Consider the following 18,194-nt stretch of genomic DNA (forward strand, 5'->3'; position numbering starts at 1 on the left):
TTCCTGGGCCAAATGCGTTGTTGATGTTGCAAGTTGTCTCCCCTGCTTTACGATCCATTTTGAACTCCAATAAGAAAATTGCGTGAATTTGCTTTTTGTCCAACGTCATTTACATAGTCTAAAATAAATATAAAATAAACAGCAAGTAATAAGTCATTACCAAAAAACAAAAGCAAGAAATGTACATTAAAATCATGTATAACATAACCACATTTATTTAAGAAAGTATTCCAATATCAAACAGCAAATTTCAACAATGCAAAAACCGCAATTACATTTGCACCAGCCCAATAAAACTGGAACAATACAGAGAAGATTAGCATGGCCCCTGCACAAGAATGACATGCATATTCAGAAAGCATTTCATATTTTTCCATTAAAACTTCTTTCACCTCGGCCAGGCGTGGTGGCTTACACCTGTAATCCCAGCACTTTGTGAGGCCGAGGCAGGCGGATCATGAGGCCAGGAGATCAAGACCATCCTGGCTAACACAGTGAAACCCCATCTCTACTAAAAACACACAAAAAATTAGCCAGGCATGGTGGCAGGCGCCTGTAGTCCCAGCAACAGGCTGAGGCAGGAGGATGGCGTGAACCCAGGAGGCAGGGCTTGCAGTGCGCTGAGATCGTGCAGCCTGGGCGACAGAGTGAGACTCTGTCTCGAAAAAACAAAACAAAACAAACAAAAAACTTCTTTCACCTCAAAAAACCCTTATACACAAATGATCATAGCAACATTGTTCATAATAGCCAAAAAGTGGAAACAACCCAAATGTCCATCAACAGATGAATGCATTTAAAAATATGGTTATTTATACAATATAATCTTATTCAGCCATAAAAAGGAGTAAAGTATTGATACATGCTACAGCACATATTGAAAACATCACGCTTATTGAAAGAAGCCAGTCACAGAAGACCATGTTTTGTATGGCTACATTTAGATGAAATGATCAGAATAGGCAAATCCATAAAGACTTAAAGTAGATTAGGAAATGGGGGAAGGGATATAGGGAGGGACTGGGCTTTTGTTTTGTTTTGTTTTGTTTTGTTTTGTTTTTAGACAGTCTTGCTCTGTTGCCCAGGCTGGAGTGCAGTGGCGCGATCTCTGCTCACTGCAACCTCCACCTCCCAGGCTCAAGTTAGCCTCGCCAGTAGCTGAGAAGAACAGGCATGTGTCACTATGCCCAGCTAATTTTTATATTGTTAGTAGAGACAGGGTTTCACCATGTTGGCCAGGCTGGTCTCGACCTCCTGACCTTAAGCGATCTTCCTGCCTTGGCCTCCAAAATTGCTGGGATTACAGGCATGAGCCATGGTGCCCAGCCGGGTATGGAACTTCTTTTGGGGGTAATAGTGTTCTGGAATTAGATAGTAATGGCTGAACAACCTTGCGAGTATATTTAAAAACCACAGAACCTTGCATTTTTAAATGGTGAATTTTATGGTATGTAAACCATATGTAAATTTTTTTAAAAAGGGAAACAGATTGAGCAATTTGTTGACTCTCCTGTTAGGATGTAAGGGGGAGATATTTTTGAGCAGGGGTAGCTCCTGTTGCTCCTTCTCTGCTCAGTGCTCCTGCCCTTCAGCGAAGCAGAACAAGAGAAGCAGGATTTGGACAAGGGCCTGACACTTGCATCAGACCCAGGGGTTTCCAGGCACTTACTATCAAGAGCTAGAATGAAATAGGTCCCACCTTTTTCAATGACAGGTAAAAGGTTAATGGGTATATATTTCTCAGTGTTCAGATTTTCACACATACTATATCTTAAAACGTTGGTACTGCTTCCACTTGTCTGTTGGGGAGTGTTAATGCAATGCTTACCACACCAAGAGAGAAATGAGTCTCAGAGAGCACTAGAAGGCAGACCTATTTGGCAAACCTCAGTTTTGTTTTTGTTTCTGTTTTTTAGAGACAGGGTCTCCCTACTTTGTCACCCAGGCTGGAGTGCAGTGGCGTCATCACAACTCACTGCAGCCTCGAACTCCTGGGCTCAAGTGACCCTTCTGCTTCAGCCTCCCAAGTAGCTGCAACTACAGGTGCGCACCACCACACCTGGTTAATATATATATACAGACAGGTTCACACTATGTTGCCCAGGCTGATCTCAAACTCCTGACCTCCAACAATCCTCCTGCCTTAGCCTCCTAAAGTGCTGGGATTATAGGTGAGAGCCACTGTGACTGGAAGCAAACCCCAGTTTTGAGGTTATAGGCAGAGCTTCCACTAGATGAAATTAGGAGGCAGGTGACATTTGTCTTCAGAGACTTCCATCTTCCCTTGTGGGGAGTGCTCAGTGCTCTCTCTTACACACTCATCATCACCCTGGGAATCTGAGATCCTGTCCATTGGTGACTCATCCTTGAAACTGGTTTATTATAACCCTATTTTAAAACTTTAGTCTGTAGAAAATATTCACATAAGTACACAAAGACACATGTATGAGGATGTTCATGGTATCATTTTAATTACAGTTTCCAATCAGAAACAACCTAGATAATTGCTAATAGGAGAAATATTGTTCTTCTGGCAAATAAACCAACCTCACAGAGGATTTGTATTACAGAGCATGCTCAGGGAGAAGCCCCGTCCTAAATTAACTGATGTGTGTGGGTGGGTGTTGGGATTCGGTAGTAGTGGGGAACCGCACACGGAGGCTGATGAAATACAAGCTGGTTTGCTACTCTGATATTTTGCTTATTTTTTCCTTTGCCTGGAATATGCTCCCTTTCTACCTGCTCCCATTCCAAAATCTGACATTAGCACAACTTTCAACCTTACATTGCTCAAATGCCACTCTTGATATACTTTTCCCCATTCAGCTAAGGGCTTGGTGTCATTCCTTTTTGAATCTCTGTCATTTAGCAAACATCCTGGCATGTAGTAGAAGTGCAAGAAATATTTTTTAAACAAAATAATGAACAACTGAACCTACCTCTTCCAACTATATTAAGTATTCCATTCTCTGTGAACCCACAACACTATTTATGTCTCTCTTTTGGCATTACGACTTTCTACCTTGTATGGTGATTTATTTGTGTAAATCTTTGCCTCTTTACTGGAATGAAAGCCTTTTGTGGGCAGAAACCACATAACACCAAGCATAGTGCTTTGTGTATAATAAGTATGCAATTAACACTTAATTCAGTTTGGCAAAAAAACTTTTTAGAAAAGAAATTTATAAGGATCTCATAAATATGAGAAGTAAATGTATGTATGCTAATACAGATGCAGGAATATAAAAAGGACTTTATTTCCATAATGCTGTCATCCTTGAGCCACCAGGGATAAACCACCGAGGTTTAAGCTTACTGATTTATGCATATAGGGCCTAGCAGCCTAAGCAGCTCAATCAACTTGCTCTTCCTCTCTCTTTCCCTCAGGCCTCCCCTCCAGCTAATGATAATTTTGACTTTCACACTATAAGGAAAACCAGTGCCTGGAAAAGTCAGAGGGTTCAAATGGCAAGTCAACTGCAGAATCAAGAATAGTGAATGCCCTCTCAGCCTCCTCTGGCATGGACCTTCTCTGACACAAACCCTGGCCTTGGGAATATGGTGACCGACGATTCCCACATTCAGGACTCACATCAAAAGAGAAGCTGCTGGTCAGTTCTACTCCCTTCCCCACATTTGGTATGCAAAAGAGCTTCTCTGAGACCTTAGGACCCCAGTGTATACCTGTTTTATATTTCAGACTCTTCTTAATGGCTTGTGAGCATGTCACAGTCTCTGTTAGCCTGGGGTAGGGCATAATTATCTTTGTATTGTGGGAAGAACTCTGTGGTATAAGCTACTTAATATTCAGAGAGCAATTTGCAGGTACTCAGCTTAGTCACAAAGTCTGCTTAATGATGCTGAACACGAAAGTCTGGATTGTCTATTTCCAAGCTGTTATCCAGGCTGGCTAAATGACCCATCTCCCCTCTGGCCTGAACTCTAAGAGTAGCTGGAGTTTGGGGCCCGAAGTGAACCAGGGTTTCTTTTCCTGAGCACTATCGACATTTTAGGCCAGATAATTCTTTGCTTTGGGGGCTGTCCTTTGCATGGTGAAATTTTTAGCAGCATCCTTGGCCTCTATACATGAGATGCCCATAGCACAACTCCTCCCCAACCAGTTGTGACAACCAAAAATGTCTCCAGATATTGCCAGTGTCCCCTGAAGAGCAAAATTGCCCCCAGCTGAGAACTGCTGACTGTGGACTCTGAGCTACTTGCTCGCTATCCTCCAGACCAGAGACAGATGTTTTCAAACTTCTCTTGCCTCCAGATTCCCCAGACTGAGGGGTGTCTTCTTTCTTTCAGCCTTAGCTTTGACTGTTCCTTCCTTATTTGCCTGATGGTCAGTGGTCTCCTGGTTGCTTCAGTCACTTGGTCTCATTTCCCTCTGGCCTTAGATGACCTCACTGCTGTCCTGTTTCAGCTCATAAACTTCTGGACTAACAAAAATAGTGTACTTCCCCAAAGCCCAAATTTGCAACATTTATTCAATAAACATTTATTACTATATATTTTGCTCTAGTGACAGGCTAGGATATGCTTGAGATTGTGGAGTTTATTGGCTAGAATTCTGTTTCATTGCAAGTGACAGCGGCTTGAACAAGATAGAAGTTTATCCCACGTAGAAGTCCAAAGTGAGACAGGCCAGAACTGGTGTGGTGATCTTGTTCCATGGAGTTGATCTGCTGGGTCTGAATTTTCTTCTAAGATCACTCCATGATCCAAGATAGCTGCTCACCCCCAGCCATCAGCTCCACCACCAAGTCAGAAGGAAGAAGGAAGGAATGGAGAAAAAAGCAATATTAAGAAAGATTCTTAAAGACTGCTATATAACACGTAAGCTTGCATCTATTTGCCTGAACTTAGTTACCAGGCCACAGCTGTCTGTAAGGCAGGCTGAGAAAACGTGGTTTTGTTTCTGTTTTTGTTTTGGGACGGAGTTTCACTCTTGTTGCCCAGTCTGGAGTGCAATGGCACAATCTTGGCTCACTGCAACCTCTGCCTCCCGAGTTCAAGTGATTCTCCTGCCTCAGCCTCCCAAGTAGCTGGAATTACAGGCATGCATCATCACTCCCGGCTAATTTTTGTATTTTTAGTATAGACTGGGTTTCACCATGTTGGTCAGGCTGGTCTTGAACTCCTGACCTCAAGTGATCTGCCTGCCTCGACCTCTGAAAGTGCTGGGATTACAAGCGTGAGCCACCGCACCCAGTCGGAAACGTGGTTTTTACTCTGAGTGGCCATGTGACCCATTTAAAAACTGAGGGATCTAGTACAACGAATATTAGAGGACAATTGGAAGCCTCTGCTGCACGGAGGGTACAAGGACACTTGAAACACACACCTACCCTCAGGATGCTTTGATACAGTAGCAGAATTAGTTGCACAGTATACACAACTACCTCTAGTTAAACTTGACTAAAATAACTTTCTTTCGAAAGGGGAAGGTGTAATTACAATAATGATAAAATGATAATGACTGTAAACTAAATGTTAACTAACCACATTAGGAAGAGGATACATGTTTATATTTGTGCAATTCTGACTATCTACAGTTCTTCAGATCCTTAAATTTTATTCTACAACAAATTTGAGTTTAATTTTTGGAAGTTTGCCTCTGAGGAAAATGCATACAGGAAACTCAATTACCAGTTTTTGAAATGTTGGAAATAATAATTATGAATCACTTTTTATTATCTAGCAGTGGGTGTCAAATTAACTGCTGCTTTATTTTTAGCTATGTGATGTGTCACTCAGTATATGTTCTCTAGAGGATTGCATTAGTTGAAATATGAGAAAGATCTGCAGAGTCAATAGGGTTGCCAAGTCTTCACCAAAGATTATCCCAAACTGGTATTTTGGTTTTGGTACAAATTGACATGTCATCTTATAGTGTCAAAAGTCATGACGACCAAACAGAGTGCAACTGAGGCAGTTTTTTTCCCCAGTTTCCACATGCTTATAAATCTTCCTCCTGGAGAATTTTATTTCTTAATAGTGCTATTCTAATGGCCTCCATGGACTGTTGATCCAATCTCAAGGCTCAGTTTTGAACTCTTTGAGTAGGAAGTAAACGGTCTAAACGCAGATTAACAGAATTGCTTTGACTTTCTTCAGGAAACTTACATGGGGCAGAGTGAAGAGAAAGTTGACTTCATTTTATTACTTTCATAAAAGAAAAGCTTGGTGCTTTCCCATTCTATTCTGAATTCCTATCATCACTCATTCTTGGAATTGTTTAGGTAAACAAAGAGTCATAGAGGTAAGGGAAAAAAATGCAATGTGCTGGAGACCTGATCCCTGATTAAGACAGAGGAGGTTGCTGGGGAATGCAGCAAATGATAATGCCACAGCTTTTCCAAAGCTTTGGGACCTCTAGAAGAGGAGCTGGAGTGAGAAACGGCTGTGTTGTAAATGTGGGTTTTGATGAATGCATAATGTCATGTATCCACCATTACAATATTATACCGAATAGTTTTACCTCCCTAAATATCTGCTGTGCTTCATCTTCCTAATGAACCCCCATTCTCAACCCCTGGCAATTGCTGGAGATGTATTGTCTCTATAGATTTGCCTTTTCCAGAATGTCAGGTGCCCTTTCACTCTGATGATAACAGTAACTCTAACTTATAGAGCACCTACTACCATGTGTCAGACACAGTGCTGGGCACTTCACACACATTTTTCCTCATAATTCTTCATGTTACACATGTGCATGTGTAACACACATACATGCAAAGCTGCAGAAGCACTCTATAATTCCTCCTGTTGGAAGCTGACACTCGGAATGGAGTTGCTGTTCACGTGTGTGAGGATGACTAAAGAGATGCTGTCTTGCATGCCCTTTGACTCTGGCTGCAGCAGCCGCTTTCAGCCATTATGCTGATTAAGTAAAGTCATTTAGGAGGTAGGAGAGTTTCAGGAAAGGAGGCAGACCATGGCAGTAAAATCTAACTATTAAAAATGTATGAAACGACCTCACTGAAGGAAGTAGGGGGAACACATACTGACCTAAACTTACTTTGGAAATGAGTGGAATATTTAAGACTAAAGGCAAAAGAAATTGCATACTAAAAGCATGTAAGAACACTTCTTTAAAAATGCAATAAAAACAAAAATAAATAAACAGGACTTAATTAAACTAGAAAGCTTCTGTATAGCAAAATAAATAATCAACAGAGTAAACAGACAACCTTTAGAATGAGAGAAAATATTTGCAAACTATACATCTGACAAAGGACTAATATCCAAAATCTATAAGGAACTCAAACAAATCAGCAAAAATAAAACAATTCCATTAAAAACTGGGCAAATGATATGAATAGACAGTTCTCAAAAGAAGATATACAAATGGCCAACAGACATGAAAAATACTCAGCACCACTAATATCAGGCAAATGTAAATTAAAACCACAATGAGATACCACCTTACTCCAGTCAGAATGGCCATTTGAAAAAGTCAAAAAACAATAGAGGTTGGCGCAGATGTGGTGAAAAGAGAATGCTTGCACACTGTTGGTAGGAATGTAAATTAGTACAACTTCTATGGAAAAAAGTATGCAGATTTATCAAAGAACTGAAAGTAAATCTACCATTCGATCTAGTAATCCTACTACTAGGTATCTACTCAAAGGAAAAGAAGTCATTGTACAAAAAAGACATGTGGGCCGGGCGCGGTGGCTCACGCCTGTAATCCCAGCACTTTGGGAGGCCAAGGCAGGCCGAACACCTGAGGTCAGGAGTTCGAGACTAGCCTGGCCAACATGGTGAAACCCCATCTCTACCAAAAATACAAAATTTAGCCGGGTATGGTGGTGCACGCCCGTGATCCCAGCTACTCGAGAGGCTGAGTGAGGCAGGAGAATTGCCTGAACCCAGGAGGTGAAGGTTGCAGTAAGCTGAGATCACACCACTCTACTCCAGCCCGGGTGACAGAGCAAGATTCTGTCTCAAAAAAAAAAAAAAAAAAAAAAAAAAAAACCGGGGGACATAGAAAAATTTTATCAAAAAAAAAAAAAAAAAAAAAAAAAAAAAAGACACCCGCACTTGTACGTTTATTGCAGAACAATTCACAATTACAAAGATATGAAATCAACCTAAGTGCCCATCAACAGATGAGTGGATAAAGAAAATGTGATACACATATACCATGAAATACTACTCAGCCATAAAAAGAACAAGATAATGTATTTTGCAGCAACTTGGATGGAACTGAAGGCCGTTATTCTAAGTGAAGTGACTACAAAATAGAAAACCAAATACCATATGTTCTCACTTAAAAGTAGAAGCTAAGCTATGGATGTGCAAAGGCATATAGACTGTCGTAATGGACACTGGAGACTCAGAAGTGAGGGAGGGTGGAAGGAGGATGGGGAGAAAAAATTACCTGTTGGGTACACTACACACAGATATACTAAAACCCCAAATTTCACCACTGTACAATTTATCTATGTTACCAAAAATCACTTTTACCTCTAAAGTTATTGAAATAAAAACAAATTTAAAAAAGAATGCTGCTTTAGTTGATAAAGTTGTTTCATTTGGGGGCATGGGTTCACAATTCTGATACTGCTACACATGTGTATTGGAACTAAATGACTGAGTAAACAGATGGCGGATTGTAGGAGCTAGGTTTCTCACTGCTGGAGTGGGAATTTACAGATAAGCAAGGAGAAAAAGCTAGAATGATCCATATACTAATGGATTAAAGTTGGACACATCAGTAAGAACTCATATTTAGCTTAATATGAATATAGATTGTTTTTTTAAGAGACAGGGTCTAGTTCTATTGCCCAGGCTGGAGCACAATGGCATGATCATAGCTCACTGCAGCCTTGAACTCTTGGGTTCAAGCAATGCTCTTGCCTTGGCCTTTTGAATAGCTGGGACTACAGGCATGCACCACTACATCCAGCTAATTTATTTTTAATTTTTTAGAGATGGGTCTCTCTATACTGCCCAGGCTGGTCTCAAACTCCTGGCCCCAAGAAATCCTCCCGACTCAACCTTCTCGGTAGCTGGAATTCTGGGCATGAGCCACTGCACCCGACCCATATAAAAATATTTATAGATAGATGTATATACACTGGTTAGTATACACACATTTATTTATTTGATCTGTTGGCAGAGAAGTCTTCAAAGACCTAGCATATTCTCTAGTACCCAGACACCTACCATCCAGATCTTGGTTCCTAATACCATTATCTAATAAAAGGAACTAAGGGCTTTTTGGAGACATGACTGATTCTAGAACTGGGGAAGGAAAGACAAGATGTGCCTGGAGCATGTTGCAGTGCCGAAAAGTAAGGAAGTGCTAGAAAAAAAAAATCATGTTGTTGGATTATGTCAAAGGGGCATAAGAGCCAACTGAAAGAGTTCCTGGTGACCAAAGGGGAAACAATTTGAGCAAAAAAAAAAAAACAGTAATATTGAATCATAACCTTAAGTATAAAACAAGTACGCACGAGCTAATTATGTTATAAATACATAATTGAATAAATTAATAAGTGGTGGGAAGAGACAAATTGTCCGTACAGAAGAATTGCAAATAATTTATGTAGATACTCTGCCCCCCACCAGAAGGGAGCATACATCCACTCCTTATGTATGGGCAACACATAGTGACTTCCCTCCAAAGATTATGGAAAGAGAGGAAAAAGAGTAACTTTACAGTGGAGAAACTTGACAAAAACCACCTCAGTCAGTGATCAAGGTCAACATCAGCAGTCATAATTCATGATGACAGTATATACAGGGATATGATGTGATGAAAATGGCACTTTGCCTCTACAATCTTCCTCCTGTGCCCTCATAACCCCAATCTAAGACAAGAAAAACATCAAATTCCAATTGGAGAACATGATCCAAAACACTTGACCAGTACTCCTCAAAGCTCAATTTCTCTGTAAATCTAAAACCATTCTAGAGAATAAAATCTGACCAGGCATGGTGGCACATACCTGTAATCCCAGCACTTTGGGAGGCCGAGGTGGGAGGACTGCTTGAGGCCAAGAGTTGAGAGCAGCATGGCCAACACAGTGAGACCCTATCTCTATAAAAAAATTTTAAAAATAAAAAGAAAAGAAAATCTATTTTTTAAAAATTTACTGACACATAGTTGTTGTTGTTATTATTATTATTATTATTATTATTATTTTGAAACAGAGTCTGGCTCTGTTGCCCAGGCTGCAGTGCAGTGTTGCAATCTCAGCTCAATTCAGCCTCTGCCTCCTGGGCTCAAGTCATCCTTCCACCTCAGCCTCCGGGGTAGCTGGGACTAGGGGTGCACGCTACCAAACCTGGCTAATTTTAGTGCTTTTTTAGTAGAGATGGAGTTTCACCATGTTGCCCAGGCTGGTGGCAAACCCCTGCACTCAAAAGACTCTCCCACCTCGGCCTCCCAAGGTGGTAGGATTACAGGCATGAGCCACAGCACCCAGCCAATTGTTCATTAGTAAATGACCCAAGGCCCAGAGAAGTAAGATAATTTCCCCAAGTTAGCAAAAATGTGAATTATCATCAGTATAACCTAAATATAAGAATGATCTTTATTGTGATTTGCTCTAATTTACTTAGCAAACATTTATATTATGCTTATTATGTGATATGCACTACTCTAATTGCTTTTCAAGTATTCGCTCAGTTAATCCTCATTATAATGTCATAAAGAAAGTACTGCTATTATTCCCACTTCATAGACAGAATATTTGCCCAAGCTCAAGTAGCTAGTAAGTGGCAAAGCTGATGTTTGGATTGAGGCAAATCTAGCTCAGAGATTACGTGCTTGACCACTACACTACTCAGCCTCTCTTATTCAAAGAAAACTTTGAAAAGTCGATTTAAATGAAAGTTTTCCTCACCGTTTTTTGGCATCAAAAATTGTTACAGAACATTAAGTTCAGACGGACAGTTACTATGACTTGCCACTAGGAGGTGTCAAAACTTACAAACCTGTCTAATGACCGTATTTCAAAGGGAGTAAAGGACAGTTTCTCACCTACGTTGCCATTAACCTGTTTCCTTTTGCTAGCCCATGAATAAAAAGAAAAACACACAAATGAAATGAGTTTAGAGATGTTTGAATTTCATAAAGTGTTTCACTTGTCTTTTTTTTTCCTTTATTGTACATAGCCTTCCATATTATAGTATGCAACGCTTCATTATATACTGTTTTGTTTTCAAGTTGTTTCATTTGTTTTGTGCTCACACTAAGATGTAAACTTTTTGTTAGCAGGGAACATGGCTTATATTAAACTTATTATTTTTAAAACTTGTATAGCACCTGGCATAGTGTTAGGTACTTTATAAACACTTGCTAATCAGTTAAACTGCTTAAATGTCTTAATTTACATAATAAATGTGCTTTGAGGCTGGCATAAGTGAACTTAAAAATTCACTAGGGGTGCTAGATATTTAAGGGAATCCAATAATGAATCCTTTTTAATTAGGTCAAGAAGAACTCTGTAATTTAGCCTTGTGTAAATCTCTATTTTCATATATGGTACAACTTAAAGCAGGAAGCACCTGGGTATGCATCATTGGTTGAATAAAAATTTATTTCTGTATCTTGTACAGGTTTAAGAAAGACTTACTTGAATTCTGCCTTGTCTCCTTTCTGATGCTGATGGCAACAAACCAGGGTAGATCAAGTGGTTAAGATGCTATTTGAAGAGACCATGACTTGAGATCCCAGTCCTGCCCCGCCTCACTCACTGGCTGGGCTATCCACTTGAGCTTTCTGGGACTCAGCATCCTCATCTATAAACAGAGTGAGTTGAATGACATGAGCTCTTTCTTTTTTTTTTTTTTTTTGAGATGGAGTCTTGCTCATCGCCCAGGCTGGAGTGCAGTGGTGCGATCTCGGCTCACTGCAAGCTCTGCCTCCTGGGTTCATGCCATTCTCCTGTCTCAGCCTCCCGAGTAGGTGGGACTACAGGCGCCCGCCACCACGCCCGGGTAATTTTTTGTATTTTTAGACGGGGCTTCACCATGTTAGCCAAGATGGTCTCAATCTCCTGACCTTGTGATCCCCCTGCCTCGGCCTCCCAAAGTGCTGGGATTACAGGCGTGAGCCACCGCGCCCGGCCTGACATGAGCTCTTTCAAACTCAACATTCACCTTCCCAGGTAAGGGGGCAGGCAGACAGTAGAAGAGCCTTCACAGACTCTCCTACCAGACTACCACACTTACAGTACCTGTGTTCTTTATCTTAGATGCCATTGACATTGAGATAGTCATAATGTAATGATACAGTCATTGTCCACAACATATTTAATATTTCCTTTATCCTCCCTGTCATCTAGGACACTATACAAATATAAGGGCAGGTAACAACCTTATGTTCCAGTTTCAAAGACAAGTATGCTAAGGGAGACTGGTAGAAGACATGACAGTTGTTAAAACTTTTATTTCTCTCCAAGGCTAACTTAAAACCCTTAGGCTGGGCAAGGTGGCTCACACCTGTAATTCCAGTACTTTGGGAAGCTGAAGTGGGAGGATCACTTGAGCCCAGGAGTTCAAGGCCAGCCTGGGCAACATAGTGAGACCCTGTCTCTACAAAAAAGTAAAAAATTAGCCAGGTGTGGTGGCATACATCTGTAGTCCCAGTTACTTGGGAGGCTGAGGCAGGAGGATTGCTTGAGCCCTGGAGGTTGAGGCTGCAGCGAGCAATGGTTGTGCCACTGCACTCCAGCCTGGCCGAGAGAGCAAGACCTTGTCTCAAAAAATAAAAAAATAAAATAAAATAAAAAGAAAACCCTCAGATGTTAATTTTTTCCAACATATAATTATAAACATTCCAAAAGTATAAGATTATTCAGATATTTAATTTTCTACCGAGGGACACTATGGTTCATTTAACTTTAGAATCTATCATTGGCAAAGAGGTTTAGGGGCCATCTGGGAGGGGTTTATGAGCTGTAAATTGAGTGCGCTGAGAGCAATTAAGCATTTAAATTGGAGCGATGTGTAAATTTAACAGCTGGTAGGTGTTGTCAATTGCAAGCTACAGGCCACCTGCTTGGCAGAAATCTGCATACAAACTGAAGAAAATCTATGGAATAGTGAAAAGTAGAACTGGATTTGGTATTGGAGCATAAATTCAGATGGCACATACAGCTGAGAACCTTTAAGATTAATCTAGAGGTATGGCATCTCCTCTTAGGAATGCTTCACGGGACAAAGATTTGTTAAGCTATTTAAAATGTGCTTAAATTACAAGTTAATTACTCTCACAGTTAATAGTTACAAGAGAATCTGACCTTGAAGACCAATGTATTTATATCATCGTTTTTTTTTTTTTTTTTTTTTTTTGGTGCTAAAAACAATGGTTGTTGAAGACTTAGAAGCTTCTATTTACGTGCACGGTATTTATAGAATTTATTAAAGTAGTGTCTTTTACCATGTTCCCAGGATCCTCCTTAAGGGTTGCCACAAGGGCAAAAACTAAAAAAAGGAGGGGGGAGTTTCTGACATATTGATCTTCTAGCTTTCCAACATTGACCAACTTCTTAGTTAAATACATGTTTTAAACTCTCTGAAATAAGGCATTGATAATTGTTGCAGGGGAAAAAGATCAGGGGATTTGGATTAAACTTGGTCTGACCTATACTTTCTACTCCTCTTTTTCTTTTTCTTTTCTTTTCTTTTCTTTTCTTTTTTTTTTTTAAAGACAGAGTCTGGCTCTGTCGCCCAGGCTGGAGTGTAGTGCTGCGATCTCGGCTCACCGCAAGCTCGGCCTCCTGGGTTCATGCCATTCTCCTGCCTCAGCCTCCCGAGTAGCTGGGACTACAGGCGCCCGGCTAATTTTTTGTATTTTTAGTAGAGATGGGGTTTCACCATGATGTCGATCTCCTGACCTCATGATCGGCCAGCGTCGGCCTCCCAAAGTGCTGGGATTACAGACCTGAGCCACCCCGCCCGGCTACTCCTCTTTTTCATCTCAAAATCTACCCTTCCTAGATCTGTTGCTTTCTGAGTTGTTGGGTGTTTTTGTTTTACTTGTTTTTTTGAGACAGAATCTTACTCTGTCGCCCAGGCTGGAGTACAGTGTCACAAACTCGGTTCACTGTAACCTCCGCCTCTTGGATTCAAGCAATCCTCCTGCCTCAGCCTCATGAATAGCTGAAATTACAGGCGTCACCACCAGGCCCAGCTAATTTTTGTGTTTTTAGTAGAGACGAAGTTTTGCCATGCTGGCCAGGCTGGTCACGAACTCCTGGCCTCAGGTGATTACAAGTGTGAACCACTGTGCCTAGCCTGCTTTCTGAGTTATTTTTTTAAGGTAGCAGATTTAGTAACTTCTGATAAACCAAGGGGCATACATCACTTCAGGAAACCTTATTTGTTCTACTAATTTTATTTATTTATTTTTTGAGACAGTCTCACTCTCTTGCCTGGGATAGAGTGCAGCGGTGTGATCTCGGCTCACTGCAACTCCGCCTCCCGGGTTCAAGCAATTCTTCTGTCTCAGCCTCCCAAGTAGCTGGGACTACAGGCACCCACCACCATGCCTGGCTAATTTTTTTATTTTTAGTACAGACGGGGTTTCACCATATTTGCCAGGCTGGTCTCAAACTCCTGACCTCAGATGATCCACCTGCCTCAGCCTCCTAAAGTGCTGGGAATTACAGGTGTGAACCACTGAGCTCGCTCTTGCTCTACTAAAAAACGGAATGTTTTTACAACTTTGAAGAGCTTTTTTAAGGCTGCTGTAGTTTCTTTGGCTCCTTAACCTTCTTACCTTGGTGCTTTGAATAGACAAGATCATAAAACACATTCTCAGGCTCCCATGCATTCATGATCTCATTCAACCAACAAAGAAACAAAGATGAATAAGACTGTTCCTGGACCTCAAGGAGATTCCATGGTCAAGTAGGAGAGACAGAAACACAGATATAGCCACAACATAATTAGAGTACTTAATGTCAGGCACTTTACTAGATGATTTACATACGATATCATTTAATCCTATCACCAACTGTAAGGGGCAGGTGCACATCTCTCCATTTACAGATGAGGAGACTGAGGCTTAGGAAGTTACCTTGCCTTTCTCTTGCTCTCCTTTGTACAGTGCACTTGTCTCTCAAAATTTTAATATATTATTTGTCTGAACCCTCAAGTATATTGCATTAGGATTGTAATCTTTCAGGTGAGAACAGCTTTGTCATCTTTGTATCCCTGGAACATGGCTCAGTGCTTCTCATGCAATTCATGCTCCATAAAAGCTATTGGATTGAATGAAATATGGCAGAGTCAGGATTTGATCCTATGTGTGCCTGGCTCCAAAGCTCTAGCCCTTTCCACTCTGTTAATTTGCTTTCCTATCTCATAAGTGCAATAGTAAAAATACATACAAAATATGGGAGCACAGAGAAAGCAATGATGTGGTTCACAGGGAAGGTAATATTTGAGTTGGGCATGTGAAGAATGCCCAGTAATTTTTCAAGTTAAGAAAGCAGTGAAAACCTCTCGGCTGGAGAAATAGCTCACACAATGGCATGAGAAAGCAAGGTGCATGTGATTTATGAAGAGTGCTGACTAATTCCTTACTGATAAAGCACGAGTTGAAAGGAAGTGAATGATGGTAGATGGAACTGGAAGGCTAGTGCACCGGCACGTAAGGGACCTTGCATGCCGTTCTCAGAAAACAGTTTGGGCAGTGGAAAGCCACTGAGGGTTTTTAAACAGAGGACTCACTTGGTAGAGAGGGGCTGGAGTCAAAATATTTGGGTTCAAAACCTAATTTTGCCTCTTACCATGTCATCCCCACATACAGAGGGTTTCCCATGTCCTCAGTTTCCTAAATGAAAATGATAGCATCCTATCAACCACTGGGATTGTTATGAGATTCAAAAAAGTACTTTATAAGCTATAAATCCAACTATAAATGCTAACTATTATTAAATTAGCATGTGTGTTAGTTTGCTAGGTCTGTCATAACAAATACCACAGACTGGGCGGCTTAAACAACAGAAATTTATATTCTTTTTTTTGTGTGTGTGTGGTAGAGAATCTAACATTTATTGAGCATTTAGTATATGCCATTTTATTAGAAAAGTATGATCTTAGCCAATGCATAGTATTTAAACAGTGAATTATTCTATTAGATTCTCATATTAGAGGTAAGGGAGAATTACTAGGTAAGAAGATGTTTAGAGGCCACTTTAATTACTACTCCCCCCTGCTATAATTCCCACTTATTTCTATGTGTAACTGAGACTGTTATGTGTATATGTGTAGAAAATAATAAAAGTTGAACAAATATGTTGATACATATATACATTTAAGTTTTGCTTGTTTTTACTTTTGTAGATGCTGCAAATTTGCTTTTTTTTTTTTTTAAATTATACTTTAAGTTCTAGGGTATATGTGCACAATGTGCAAGTTTGTTACATATGTATACATGTGCCATTTTGGTGTGCTGCACCCATTAACTCCTCATTTACATTAGGTATATCTCCTAATCCCTCCTCCCCTCCTCCCCACAATAGGACCTGGTGTGTGATGGTCCCCTTCCTGTGTCCAAGTGATCTCATTGTTCAATTCCCACCTATGAGTAGAACATGCAGTATTTGGTTTTCTGTTCTTGTGATAGTTTGCTGAGAATGATGGTTTCCAGCTGCATCCATATTCCTACAAAGGACACGAACTCATCCTTTTTTATGGCTGCATAGTATTCCATGGTGTATATGTGCCACATTTTCTTAATCCAGTCTGTTATTGATGGACATTTGGGTTGATTCCAGGTCTTTGCTATTGTGAATAGTGCCGCAATAAACATACGTGTGCATGTGTCTTTATAGCAGCATGACTTATAATCCTTTGGGTATATCCCCAGTAATGGGATGGCTGGGTCAAATGGTATTTCTAGTTATAGATCCTTGAGGAATCGCCACACCGTTTTCCACAATGCTTGAACTAGTTTACAGTCCCACCAACAGTGTAAAAGTGTTCCTATTTCTCTACATCCTCTCCAGCACCTGTTGTTTCCTGATTTTTTTAATGATTGCCATTCTAACTGGTGTGAGATGGTATCTCATTGTGGTTTTGATTTGCATTTCTCTGATGAAGAGTGATGGTGAGCATTTTTTCATGTGTCTGTTGGCTGTATGAATGTCTTCTTTTCAGAAGTGTCTGTTTGTATCTTTGCCCACTTTTTGATGGGGTTGTTTGTTTTTTTCTTGTAAATTTGATTGACTTCTTTATAGGTTCTGGATATTAGCCCTTTGTCAGATGAGTAGATTGCAAAAATTTTCTCCCATTCTGTAGGTTCCCTGTTCACTCTGATAGTAGTTTCTTTTGCTGTGCAGAAGCTCTTTAGTTTAATTAGATCCCATTTGTCAATTTTGGCTTTTGTTGCCGTTGCTTTTGGTGTTTTAGACATGAAGTCCTTGCCCATGCCTATGTCCTGAATGGTATTACCTCAGTTTTCATCTAGGGTTTTTATGGTTTTAGGTCTAACATTTAAGTCTCTAATCCATTTTGAATTAATTTTCATATAAAGAGTAAGGAAAGGATCCAGTTTTAGCTTTCTACTTATGACTAGCCAATTTTCCCAGCACCATTTATTAAATAGGGAATCCTTTCCCCATTTCTTGTTTTTGTCAGGTTTGACAAGGATCAGATGGCTGTGGATGTGTGGTATTATTTCTGAGGGCTCTGTTCTGTTCCATTGGTCTGTATCTCTGTTTTAGTACCAGTACCATGCTGTTTTGGTTACTGTAGCCTTGTAGTATAGTTTGAAGTCAGGTAGCGTGATGTGTCCAGCTTTGTTCTTTTGGCTTAGGATTGTCTTGGTAATGTGGGCTCTTTTTTGGTTCCATATGAACTTCAAAGCAGTTTTTTCCAATTCTGTGAAGAAAGTCATTGGTAGCTTAATGGGATGGCGTTGAATCTATAAATTACCTTGGGCAGTATGGCCATTTTCACAATATTGATTCTTCCTATCCGTGAGCATGGTATGTTCTTCCATTTGTTCGTGTCCTCTTTTATTTCACTGAGAGTGGTTTGTAGCTCTCCTTGAAGAGGTCCTTTACATCCCTTGTAAGTTGGATTCCTAGCTATTTTATTCTCTTTGAAGCTATTGTGAATGGGAGTTCATTCATGATTTGGCTCTCTGTCTGTTACTGGTCCTTTACATCCCTTGTAAGTTGGATTCCTAGGTATTTTATTCTCTTTGAAGCTATTGTGAA

The 18,194-nt window shown here is 40.3% G+C and overlaps 1 non-coding gene across 1 annotated transcript; it reads left to right on the forward strand.

The window, feature by feature from the left end:
* The first annotated feature begins 266 nt into the window (after positions 1-266).
* On the forward strand, positions 267-373 carry LOC112615371. Its single transcript, XR_003117334.1, has one exon. It is a non-coding gene; the product is annotated as a U6 spliceosomal RNA (small nuclear RNA).
* The last annotated feature ends 17,821 nt before the right edge of the window (positions 374-18,194 follow it).

Source organism: Theropithecus gelada, chromosome 1 (assembly GCF_003255815.1).
Source record: "Theropithecus gelada isolate Dixy chromosome 1, Tgel_1.0, whole genome shotgun sequence".
Lineage (NCBI taxonomy): Eukaryota > Metazoa > Chordata > Mammalia > Primates > Cercopithecidae > Theropithecus > Theropithecus gelada.